Below are 11,848 nucleotides of genomic sequence, written 5' to 3' on the forward strand. Positions count from 1 at the left end.
AGAATTGAAAGTGCATCATCAAGGACCCAAATGTCCATATTGTCTTGGTCGATGTCAGGATCACCAAGATCCATGGTGACAAGCATACCCTCATAAAAACCATACATCTTGCAAAATGCTTCCCGATTTTTGTAACCAAAATGGGTTACGCTCTCAGAATTATACAGATTTACTTCAAAATCCACATCATGATGGGTCCTTAGGTGAATTTTCTTTGTTTCGAAATTTTCATGGTCTTCAAAATCCATCCTCTCCAAGACATAGCGTCTTGCATGGCATGGGATAAGCTACTCGAATTGTAAAAGATAAAAATTACACGTTGAAATAGTTGAAGTCATGCTTAATTACGAAAAAAACACTTTTTGTTGTTGCGTACCGTTTCAACATCGAAGTGTTGGAAATATGCCCTAGAGGCAATAATAAATTGGTTATTATTGTATTTCCTTGTTCATGATAATCGTTTATTATCCATGCTAGAATTGTATTGATAGGAAACTCAGATACATGTGTGGATACATATACAACACCATGTCCCTAGTAAGCCTCTAGTTAACTAGCTCGTTGATCAATAGATGGTTACGGTTTCCTGACCATGGACATTGGATGTCGTTGATAACGGGATCACATCATTAGGAGAATGATGTGATGGACAAGACCCAATCCTAAGCCTAGCACAAAGATCGTGTAGTTTGTATGCTAAAGCTTTTCTAAATATCAAGTATCATTTCCTTAGACCATGAGATTGTGCAACTCCCGGATACCGTAGGAATGCTTTGGGTGTGCCAAACGTCACAACGTAACTGGGTGGCTATGAAGGTGCACTACGGGTATCTCCGAAAGTGACTGTTGGGTTGGCATGAATCGAGACTGGGATTTGTCACTCCGTGTGACGGAGAGGTATCTCTGGGCCCACTCGGTAGGACATCATCATAATGTGCACAATGTGACCAAGGAGTTGATCACGGGATGATGTGTTACGGAACGAGTAAAGAGACTTGCCGGTAACGAGATTGAACAAGGTATCGGATACCGACGATCGAATCTCGGGCAAGTACAATACCGCTAGACAAAGGGAATTGAATACAGGATTGATTGAATCCTCGACATCGTGGTTCATTCGATGAGATCATCGTGGAACATGTGGGAGCCAACATGGGTATCCAGATCTCGCTGTTGGTTATTGACCGGAGAGTCGTCTCGGTCATGTCTGCATGTCTCCCGAACCCGTAGGGTCTACACACTTAAGGTTCGGTGACGCTAGGGTTGTAGAGATATTAGTATGTGGTAACTCGAAAGTTGTTCGGAGTCCCGGATGAGATCCCGGACGTCACGAGGAGTTCCGGAATGGTCCGGAGGTAAAGATTTATATATGGGAAGTCCTATTTTGGCCACCGGAAAATGTTCGGGATTTTTCGGTATTGTACCGGGAAGGTTCTAGAAGGTTCCGAAGTGGGGCCCACCTGCATGGGGGGACCCACATGAACGTGGGTAGTGGGGGCAAGGCCCCACACCCCTGGTCAAGGCGCACCAAGATCCCCCCTTAGAAGGAATAAGATCATATCCCGAAGGGATAAGATCAAGATCCCTAAAAAGGGGGGATAACAATCGGTGAGGAAGGGAAATGATGGGATTTCTTTCCCCCCACCTTTGCCAACACCCCAATGGACTTGGAGGGCAAGAAACCATCCCCCTCCACCCCTATATATAGTGGGGAGGCGCATGGGAGCCGCACCTTAGCCCCTGGCGCCTCCCTCTCCCCTCGTAACACCTCTCCCTCTCGCTGAGCTTGGCAAAGCCCTGCCGAGATCCCCGCTGCTTCCACCACCACGCCGTCGTGCTGCTGGATCTCCATCAACCTCTCCTTACCCCTTGCTGGATCAAGAAGGCGGAGACGTCTTCCCCAACCGTACGTCTGTTGAACGCGGAGGTGCCGTCCGTTCGGCGCTCGGTCATCGGTGATTTGGATCACGACGAGTACGACTCCATCAACCCCGTTCTCTTGAACGCTTCCGCTCGCGATCTACAAGGGTATGTAGATGCACTCCTCTCTCTCGTTGCTAGATGACTCCATAGATTGATCTTGGTGATGCATAGAAAATTTTAAAATTCTGCTATGTTCCCCAACAGTGGTATCAGAGTTAGGTCTATGCGTAGTTTCTATGCACGAGTAGAACACAAAGTAGTTGTGGGCGTCGATTTTGTCAATTTACTTGCCGTTACTAGTCTTATCTTGATTCGGCGGCATCGTGGGATGAAGCGGCCCGGACCGACCTTACATGTACACTTACGTGAGACAGGTTCCACTGAGTGACATGCACTGGCTGCATAAGGTGGCTAGCGGGTGTCTGTCTCTCCCACTTTAGTCGGATCGGATTCGATGAAAAGGGTCCTTATGAAGGGTAAATAGAAATTGGCATATCACGTTTTGGTTTTTGCGTAGGTAAGAAATGTTCTTGCTAAGAAACCTATAGCAGCCACGTAAAAATTTGCAACAACAATTAGAGGACGTCTAACTTGTTTTTGCAGCATATGCCGTGTGATGTGATATAGCCAAAAGGATGTGATGAATGATATATGTGATGTATGAGATTGATCATGTTCTTGTAATAGGAATCATGACTTGCATGTCGATGAGTATGACAACCGGCAGGAGCCATAGGAGTTGTCTTAATTTATTTATGACCTGCGCGTCAACATAAACGTCATGTATTTACTTTACTTTATTGCTAAACCGTTAGCCATAGTAGTCGAAATAATAGATGACGAGACAACTTCATGAAGACACGATGATGGAGATCATGATGATGGAGATCATGGTGTCATGCCGGTGACGATGATGATCATGGCGCCCCGAAGATGGAGATCAAAAGGAGCAAAATGATATTGGCCATATCATGTCACTATTTGATTGCATGTGATGTTTATCATGTTTTACATCTTATTTTCTTAGAATGACGGTAGCTAAAATAAGATGATCCCTCGCAATAATTTCAATAAAAGTGTTCCCCCTAACTGTGCACCGTTGCGAAGGTTCGTTGTTTCGAAGCACCATGTGATGATCGGGTGTGATAGATTCTAACGTTCGAATACAACGGGTGTAAGCCAGATTTACACACGCAATACACTTAGGTTGACTTGACGAGCCTAGCATGTACAGACATGGCCTCGGAGCGCGGAAGACCGAAAGGTCGAACATGAGTCGTATAGAAGATACGATCAATATGAAGATGTTCACCGATGATGACTAGTCCGTCTCACGTGATGATCGGACACGGCCTAGTTGACTCGGATCATGTATCACTTAGATGACTAGAGGGATGTCTATCTAAGTGGGAGTTCATTAAATAATCAGATGAACTTAATTATCATGAACATAGTCAAAAGGACTTTGCAAATTATGTCATAGCTTACGCTTTAGTTCTAATGTTTTAGATATGTTCCTAGAGAAAATTTAGTTGAAAGTTGATAGTAGCAATTATGCGGACTGGGTCCGTAAACAGAGGATTGTCCTCATTGCTACACAGAAGGATTATGTCCTTAATGCACCGCTCAGTGAGCTGACCCTCGAACGTCGGTTGTGGATGTTGCGAACATCTGACATACACATTTTGATGACTACATGATAGTTCAATGCGTAATGCTAAATGGTTTAGAATTGAGGCACCAAAGACGTTTTTGAAACATCTTAGAACATATGAGATGTTCCAAGGACCAAAATTGGGATTTCAGGCTAGTGCCCACGTCAAGAGGTATGAGACCTTTGACAAGTTTCTTAAGCCTGCACACTAAGGAGAAAAGCTCAATCGTTGAGCATGTGCTCAGATTGTATGAGTACTACAATCGCTTGAATCGAGTGGGAGTTGATCTTCCAGATGAGATAGTGATGGTTCTCCAAATTCACTGCCACCAAGCTACTAGAGCTTCATGATGAACTATAACATATCAGGGATAGATATGATGATCCTTGAGCTATTCGCGACACCGCCAAAGTAGAAATCAAATAGGAGCATCAATTGTTGATGGCTAGTAAAACCACTAGTTTCAAGAATGGCAAGGGGAAGAAAGGGATACTTCATGAAACGGCAAATCTGTTGCTGCTCTAGTGAAGAAACCCAAAGTTGAACCCAAGCCCGAGACTAAGTGCTTCTGTAACAAGGGGAACGGTCACTGAAGTAGAACCACCCTAGATACTTGGTAGATGAGAAGGCTGGCAAGGTTGAAAGAAGTATGTATTGGACATACATTATATTAAATGTGTACTTTACTAGTACTCCTAGTAGCAGCAGGGTATTAGATACCGGTTCGGTTGCTTAGTGTTGGTAACTCGAAATGAAAGGCTACGGAATAAACGGAGACTAGTCAAAGGTGAGACGATGATATGTGTTGGAAGTGTTTCCAAGGTTGATGTGATCAAGCATCGTATGCTCCTTTTACCATCGGGATTGGTGTTAAACCTAAATAATTGTTATTTGGTGTTTGCGTTAAGCATAGACATGATTGGATTATGTTTATCGCAATACAGTTATTCATTTAAGGAGAATAATGGTTACTCTATTTATTTGAATAATACCTTCAATGGTCTTGCACCTAAAATGAATGGTTTATCGAATCCCGATCGTAGTGATACACATGTTCATGCCAAAAGATACAAGATAGTAATGATAGTACCACATACTTGTGGCACTGCAATTTTAGTCACAATGGTATAAAACACATGAAGAAGCTCCATGTTGATGGATCTTTGGACTCGCTTGATTTTGAATCACTTGAGACATGCAAATCATACCACATTAGCAAGATGGCTGAAAGGCCTCGTTTTCAGTAAGATGGAACAAGAAAGAAACTTGCTGGAAGTAATACATCTTGATGTGTGCAGTCCAATGAGTGCTGAGGCATGTAGTGGATATCGTTATATTCTTACTTCACAGATGATTTGAGTAGATGCTAAGTATATTTACTTGATGAGTCACGAGTCTGAATTATTGAAAGGTTCAAGTAATTTCAGGGTGAAGTTGAAGATCGTCGTGACAAGAGGATAAAATATCTATGATATGATCATAGAGATGAATATCTAAATTACGAGTTTGGCACAGAATTAAGACATTGTGGAAATTGTTTCCCAACTAATACAGCCTGGAACACCATAGTGTGATGGTGTGTCTGAACATCATAACTGCACCCTATTGGATATGATGCATACCATGATGTCTCTTATCGAATTACCATGATAGTTTATGGGTTAGGCATTAGAGACAACCACATTCACTTTAAATAGGGCACCACATAATTCCGATGAGATGACACCATATGAACTATGGTTTAGAGAAACCTAAGCTGTCACTTCTTAAAAGTTTGGGGCTGCAACGCTTATGTGAAAAGTTTCAGGCTGATAAGCTCGAACCCAAAGCGGATAAATGCATCTTCATAGAGTACCCAAAACAGTTGGGTATACCTCCTGTCTCAGATCCGAAAGCAATAGGTATTGTTTCTAGAATTGGGTCCTTTCTCGAGGAAAAGTTTCTCTCGAAGGAATTGAGTGGGAGGATGGTGGAGACTTGATGAGGTTATTGACCCGTCACTTCAACCAGTGTATAGCAGGGCACAGGGAGTTGTTCCTGTGGCACCTACACCAATTGAAGTGGAAGCTTATGATAGTGATCATGAAACTTCGGATCAAGTCACTACCAAACCTCGTAGGACGACAAGGATGCGTACTACTTCAGAGTGGTACGTAATCCTATCTTGGAAGTCATGTTGCTAGACAACAATGAACCTACGAGCTATGGAGAAGCGATGGTGGGCCCGGATTCCGAAAATTGGCTCGAGGCCATAAAATCCGAGAGAGGATCCATGTATGAAAACAAAGTGTAGACTTTGGAAGAACTGCTTGATGGTCATAAGGCTGTTGGGTACATATGGATTTTAAAAGAAAGACGGACAATGGTCGTAAGTATCACCATTAAGAAAGCTCGACTTGTCGTTAAGATGTTTTCCGACAAGTTCAAGGAGTTGACTACGATGAGACTTTCTCACTCGTAGCGATGCTAAGAGTCTGTTGGAATTATGTTAGCAGTTACTGCATTGTTTATGAAATCTTGCAGATACGATGTCAAAATATTGTTTCCTTGACGATTTTCTTGATGAAAGGTTGTATGTGATACAACCAGAAGGTTTTGTCTGTCCTGAAAAATGCTAACAAGTATGCAAAGCTCCAGCAATCCTTCTAAGGACTAGAGTAAGCATCTCGGAGTTGGAATGTATGCTTTGATGAGATGATCAAAGCTTTTGGGTTTATACAAAGTTTATGAGAAACTTGTATTTCCAAAGAAGTGAGTGGGAGCACTATAGAATTTCTGATGAGTATATGTTCTTGACATATTGTTGATCAGAAATGATGTAGAATTTCTGGAAAGCATATAGGGTTATTTGAAAAGTGTTTTTCAATGGAAAACCTGGATTAAGCTACTTGAACATTGAGCATCAAGATCTATAAGGATAGATCAAAACGCTTAATGGTACTTTCAAATGAGCACATACCTTGACATGATCTTGAAGGTGTTCAAGATGGATCACTCAAAGAAGGAGTTCTTGCCTGAGTTGTAAGGTATGCAGTTATGAAGTTAAAGCTCGACCACGGCAGGAGAAAGAGGAAGGCGAAGATCGTCCCATATTTTCCATAAGGCTTCTTCAAAGACATCATGTTTCTTTTTTGCCTTCCAATATAATTTGAACTTCTTAGGCTCATTTACGCATTAAGAATTCATTTTATGGTTCGTTGATAGTGCGATAAAAGTTGATAGTTTAAGTGCTGCAACTTACATGGTGGCATATTTGGTGTTTATGGCGTGATGTCCCTAGACACACTTTTTCTTGCTCGGCATAATATTTTAAAGCATATTGAGTTTTCTTTAGCCTATACTGTAAGTTGCTGTCATAATCTGTCCATGTTATGTCCATAATCGGTAAAGTTATATTATTTGTTTTGCGCAAGTTCTAAAACTCATATCTGGACCATATGTACATATAATATAGGCTCTTAGTTGACATCATCTAGATAATATATGACACTGTAAGGAGCTCCATTGACGCTAGAGTGTGGGAAATAGTATTATATTGCTTTCGTTAACCATATTATGAATTTCATGATGTTAATGGAATGGTCATGCCTTAGTCTTCTTAAGAATGATGCTTGACCTGCATGAATTATTAAAGGCAAGCAAATTCACTTGATTAACAATATCTGATTTAGATCCACAGTGTTGCATACCTTCCGAGGCAAAGATTTTCAGAAAAAAATGCAATTTGTAGGAACCACTATTGATGTGTTACACTAAAGTACGTAATACAACATTCTCACTTTTGTTACCAGCATTATTTTTATATTGTATTGACATACTGCTCAATTTCTATTTCTTTCTCATTAACTGAAGTACAAGTCATCCCTTATTTTTCATGAATTATACTACTTTTGTTCATGCAGACACATCTTCCTAGGAAGTGTGCAATCAAAGTTCATTACATTTGAATACTTATGTATTAAAATATAATGACATCAATACAAAGTATCATTAGATTTTTAGTAAAACAACTTAAGTTTTGTTACATACTACCGCATACTTATAAAACTGAAACTTGAAGGTGTATGTTGGATACTGTATCAATGTGCAAAACAACATGTTCCACAAACAAGCAAGTATATTGCAACAAAACCATTATTTTATCTATGCATTTTGTTATAATTCCCTCAGCTCTATCATTATTTACATAACGAACATATAGGAAAACCAAACATGTATTAATGTCTAACAACTCTTTATGTATATTATTAAAGCTTGATAGAGAATATGGCATTGTTTCTCTCTTACTCATGCTAGGTGTTCATCTGCTTTTACACTTCCATATCTAGGTGTTCTCTCATTTACCTAAATTTTCAGTGATAACTTATATCTATGTTTATGTTGAATTGTATTGTTTTTGACCAAGGAGTATAGATTTAACTACTATGACACAAAGAGTATAACATTCCTGATACATAATCTGATTAACTGCATTTCATACATACTATTAGAAACTAATTAAAGGAATCAAACATTATTCTCTCTATGTTCTAATAATGCCTTTAGGTAACAATAATTAAAAAAATTGTCAAAAATTGTTCTTATATTTTCTCTAATTAATTTTGAAGATTTTTTAGATTAAACTGCTAGCCCGTGCAGGTGCACGGGTTGATGACTAGTATCATTTAATTTAGTAAGATGTGGTACAACAGTTTCAGATTCATAGCCATGAAAAGGATCAGATTCAACCAAAGTAATTATATCAGGATCAATAGAGAATTCATAATCCTTATCAACAACACATATAGGTGAAGTAGCAAAAGCAGGGCCAGGTCTCATCCTAGCACTTGGAGATTGCTTATTCCATTTAGCTAATAACCTTTTGAGTTCATATCTATCTTTGCAAGCTAAAATGGCTAAAGAAGCATCTTGATCAAATAAATAACCCTCAGGAATAACAAGTGATTCTTCATCATCACTTTCATCTTCATAATCAGATACATTATTTTCAATCTCTCTAGCCCTAGCAAGTCGTTCCTCTAGAAAATCACTAAGTGGCATAGTAGTATCAGGCATAGAGGTAGTTTCATCATAAGTATCATGCATAGCAGAAGTAGCATCATCAATAACATGCGACATATCAGAACGAATAGAAGAAGCAGGTGTAGGTGTCGCAAGCTTACTCATAACAGAAGGTGAATCAAGTGCAGAGCTAGATGGCAGTTCCTTACCTCCCCTCGTAGTTGAGGGATAGATCTTGGTTTTTGGATCTCTCAAGTTCTTCATAGTGTCCAGCAGATATAAATCCCAAGTGACTCAAAGAATAGAGCTATGCTCCCCGGCAACGGCGCCAGAAATTAGTCTTGATAACCCACAAGTATAGGGGATCACAACGGCTTTCGAGGGTGGAGTATTCAACCCAGATTTATTGATTCGACACAAGGGGAGCCAAAGAATATTCTCAAGTATTAGCAACTGAGTTGTCAATTCAACCACATCTGGAAACTTAGTATCTGCAGCAAAGTGTTTAGTAGCAAAGTAATATGATAGTGATGGTAATGGTAACAAAAGAGTAATGAAAGCAAAGTAATGTTTTTGGTGTTTTGTAGTGATTGTAACAATAGCAACGGGAAAGTAAATAAGCGTAAACCAGTATATGGAAAGCTCTTAGGCATTGGATCAATGATGGATAATTATGCTGGATGTGGTTCATCATGTAACAGTCATAACATAGGGTGACACAGAACTAGCTCCAATTCGTCAATGTAATGTAGGCATGTATTCTGAATATAGTCATACGTGCTTATGGAAAAGAACTTGCATGACATCTTTTGTCCTACCCTCCCGTGGCAGCGGGGTCCTAATGGAAACTAAGGGATATTATGGCCTCCTTTTAATAGAGAACCGGAACAAAGCATTAGCACATAGTGAATACATGAACTCCTCAAACTACGGTCATCACCGGTAATTATCCCGATTATTGTCACTTCGGGGTTAACGGATCATAACACATAATAGGTGACTATAGACTTGCAAGATAGGATCAAGAACACTCATATATTGATGAAAACATAATAGGTTCAGATCTGAAATCATGGCACTCGGGCCCTAGTGACAAGCATTAAGCATAGCAAAGTCATAGCAACATCAATCTCAGAACATAGTGGATACTAGGGATCAAACCCTAACAAAACTAACTCGATTACATGGTGAATCTCATCCAACCCATCACCGTCTAGCAAGCCTACGATGCAATTACTCACGCACGACGGTGAGCATCATGAAATTGGTGATGGAGGATGGTTGGTGATGACGACGGCGACGAATCCCCCTCTCCGGAGCCCCGAACGGACTCCAGATCAGCCCTCTCAAGAGGTTTTAGGTCTTGGCGGCGGCTCCGTATCGTAAAACGCGATGATTTCTTCTCTTTTATGTTTTTCTCCCCGAAAGCAGCTATATAGAGTTAGAGTTGGAGTCGGGGGGTCTCCAGGGGGCCCACGAGGTAGGGGGCGTGCCCTAGGGGGGGGCCCACCCTCGTGAGAAGGGTGTGGGCCCATTGGTCTTCATCTTTGGCGAGGATTTTTTATTATTTATTGTAAGATATTCCGTGGAGTTTCAGGTCATTCCGAGAACTTTTTTTTTCTGCACATAAAACAACATCATGGCAATTCTGCTGAAAACAGCATCAGTCCTGGTTAGTTCCATTCAAATAATACAAGTTAGAGTCCAAAACAAGGGCAAAAGTGTTTGGAAAATAAGATACGACGGAGACATATCAATAATCTCCGTGGAGTTTCAGGTCATTCCGAGAACTTTTGTTTCTGCACATAAATAACACCATGGCAATTCTGCTTAAAACAACGTTAGTCTGGGTTAGTTCCATTCAAATTATGCAAGTTAGAGTCCAAAACAAGGGAAAAAGTGTTTGGAAAAGTAGATACGACGGAGACGTATCAAATACCTAGCCCACTAATCATTTGCTCTTAACATGCAAGCATGCCACCTTATCATGCATCATGTATGGGAAAAGCCTACCTCAACAATGTATGGGATATCATCTAAGTACTATATAAATTGTTTGCCGTATTATTTTAAAGAAGTAATTCCAAAATAATTATTTCTAATGTATCCAAGGTTGATCTGTTTCAAAAATGTTGTCACCGGAATTTCAAATACATAAAAATATGCCTTTTTATGCCGAAAGCATATTTGTGAAATGCATGTTCTAGTTGTCCAGCAATGTTACCCTAACGAGTTGGGCAGTCATGTGAGAACCACATGGAATACCAAAATATCGTCCAAAATGGAATTACTAAAATGTGGGCAAAATCCGATTCATAGTGGCAGAAAGTACAACGTAGCTTCACCCGCAAAAAAAAGAAAAAGGTACAACGTAATTCAACCTGTCATTATGTCACAAAATATATGGTTTAAGTTGGAAATTTTACTCTAATTTTGTTTTGGAGGACAAATATGTTTCTTAATTTCCCCGGTACACTACTAGGGAAAACCCTAGTAGTAGCGCTGGTACCAGCGCTACCACTAAGGCGCTATAGCTAACTAGTAACAGTAGCTCTAGAAAGGGAGCGCTACTGCTATACCTAGGTAGCAGTAGCGCTTCCCTTTGGACAGCACTACTGCTACTTTGTTCTAAAAAGCGCTCTTGCTAACTTTTCCTGTATTTTTAAAAATACAACTTATTTTCGTTGTGTGGTTTTATATACAGTACTTTCATCATATGATTTTATAACCATTATTACCTATTATATATAACAGTGGGTGAAATGAACGTGGAGTAGATTCTGAAGGAAATATGCCCTAGAGGCAATAATAAAGTTATTATTTATTTCCTTATAATCATGATAAATGTTTATTTTTCATGCTAGAATTGTATTTACCGGAAACATAATACATGTGTGAATACATAGACAAACAAAGTGTCACTAGTATGCCTCTACTTGACTAGCTCGTTAATCAAAGATGGTTATGTTTCCTAACCATGAACAATGAGTTGTTATTTGATTAACGAGGTCACATCATTAGTAGAATGATCTGATTGACATGACCCATTCCATTAGCTTAGCACCCGATCGTTTAGTATGTTGCTATTACTTTCTTCATGACTTATACATGTTCCTATGACTATGAGATTATGCAACTCCCGTTTACCGGAGGAACACTTTGGGTACTACCAAACGTCACAACGTAACTGGGTGATTATAAAGGAGTACTATAGGTGTATCCAATGGTCGATGTTGGGTTGGCGTATTTCGAGATTAGGATTTGTCACT

The sequence above is a fragment of the Triticum aestivum genome, chromosome 3A, assembly GCF_018294505.1.
Source record: "Triticum aestivum cultivar Chinese Spring chromosome 3A, IWGSC CS RefSeq v2.1, whole genome shotgun sequence".
Lineage (NCBI taxonomy): Eukaryota > Viridiplantae > Streptophyta > Magnoliopsida > Poales > Poaceae > Triticum > Triticum aestivum.